The following is a 2,256-nucleotide window of genomic DNA, read 5'->3' as shown; positions in this document are numbered from 1 at the left end:
CTAACAGCATTTCATCCGTCTTCACGTTCTGAATTCAAATTCCGTCAAGGTCAACTTTGCCTTCTTCTGGTTCGAGGTCGATAAAAAGAGTACCAGATGAGCACTGAAGTCGATTTAATCCTCAGAACTTACTGAACTTGTTCCAAAACTTGAAATCAATATTTCTCAACTTTAAGACGGTGAACTGACAAAATCGTTAACACGCCGGGCAAAATGCTTAGCGGCAATTCGTCAGTCTTTACGTTCTGAATTCAAATTCCGCCGAGATTGACTTTGCCTTTCATTCTTTCGGAGTCAATAAAGTAAGTACCAGTTCAACGCTACCCCTGGGGTCGATCTAATCTACTTACCCCATCCCCCGAAATTGCTGGTCTTATGCCAAAATTTGAAACCAATATTTTCAAGGCGGTGAGCTGACAGAATCGTCAGCACCCAGAGTAAAATACTTAGTGGCATTTCGTCCGACTTTACGTTCTGAGTTTGAATTCCATCGAGGTTGACTTTGCCTTTCATCTTTTCAGGGTCGGTAAAATAAGTACCAATTGAGCCTTGGGGTCGATATGTAATCGATTTACCTCTTCCACGAAATTGCTGGTCTTGTGCCAAAATTTGAAACCAATATTTCACAAGTTAATTTAATATCTCAACTCCAGAGTGACGAAAGGTGCCTCCCCACAAAAAACACAACCTCACCACCTCCACCTCCACCCAAAAAGAAAAAAACGAAATAAAATTTAGAAGGCACATTTAAAGAAGAAGTGGAACATCATATTATACATAGTACTTGATTAGTATTTTACATTACTGAATAATTTCTTATATAGGCACAAGGTCAGCATTTTAGTGGTGGGGTTAATCGATTAAATCGAACCGAGTATTTGAGTGGAACTTAATTTTAAACTTAGTTTCTAATTTAGATAAAGGCTATAAATTTTGTGGGAGAAGTTCGTCGAATACAAAGATAACAGTTCGTCTGTCTTTACGTTCTGAGTTCAAATTCCGCCGAGGTCGACTTTGCCTTTCATCCTTCCGGGGGTCGATAAATTAAGAAAATTAAGTACCAGTTGTGCACTGGGGTCGATGTAATCGACTGCCCCCACCTCCCTCAAAATTTCGGGTCTTGTGCCTAGAGTAGAAAAGAATAGAGTAGAAAGGAATACAAAGATAACAGTACTTGACTGGCACTTTATTTTATCGACCCTGAAGGATGAAAGGCAAAGTTGAAATAACAAGCATATAACAACGTTGTCAACCCATCACCCATAATTTTTAACACAGCACTAAGCGACCGCATTGACCTTAGTACTTTACTGGTGCTTTTTTAAAAAATTGACCCGAGAGAGATTTGAACTCAGAACGTAGAGCAGCGCATCTTATTACTGCGAGGCATTTCGTCTAATAATAGTTGTTTCAAACTTTGGCACAAGGCCAACAATTTTGTGGGAGGGATTAAGTCGATTATATTGAACCCAGGGCTCAACTGGTACTTATTTTATTGACCTCGAAAGGATGAAAGGTAAAGTCGATCTCGGCAGAATTTGAACTTAAAATGTAAAGACAGACAAAATGCTGCTAAGCATTTTTCCAGGTGCAGTAACGTGTTGGCCTTCTCGGCCGCCTTATTTCGTCAAAAAAATAATAGAAATATTGGTTTCAAATTTTGGCACAAGGCCAGCAAGTTCATGGGAGAGGCTAAGACGATTACGGCGACCCATGTTTAACTGGAGCTCCAAAGGATGAAATGCAAAGTAAACTTCAACAGAATTTGAACTCAGAACGTACAGACGTGCAAAATGCTGCTAAGCGTTCTTGCTCGGCGTGGTAACGAATCTGCCAGAGCGGCCACCGTATTTCCTCCAGTCTTAGAAATAGTTCTTATTTTAGCTACAAGCTATTTTGAGGTGAGTGGGCCAGTCGGTTACACTGAGTCCAGTACTTGACTGGTATTTTATTTCACCGAACCCGAAAGAATGAAAAGTAAAGTTGACCTCAGCGAGGTTTGAACTCAGAACGTAAACGGCCGTGCCTAAATGCAGCAAGACATTTCTTCCGATACTCTAACGCAGCGGTTCTCAACCGGGATCCATATGGCTTCTCGGGAGTTCATAAGATTTTGTTAAAATTTATCTTTTGACAAATTAAATTTAAATGTTAAAGTGAATCTAACGGTTTTTGTGTTATTTTAAATGGCTTATAAACACCTTCCACGCTGTAATAAATTGGTTATACTTCTACAGTCACAAAAATATTTTAACA

This window comes from Octopus bimaculoides, chromosome 5 (genome assembly GCF_046866305.1).
Source record: "Octopus bimaculoides isolate indiv1 chromosome 5, ASM4686630v1, whole genome shotgun sequence".
Classification (NCBI taxonomy): Eukaryota; Metazoa; Mollusca; class Cephalopoda; order Octopoda; family Octopodidae; genus Octopus; species Octopus bimaculoides.
The sequence above is the reverse complement of the archived record's forward strand: the minus strand, read 5'-3'. Positions refer to the sequence as shown.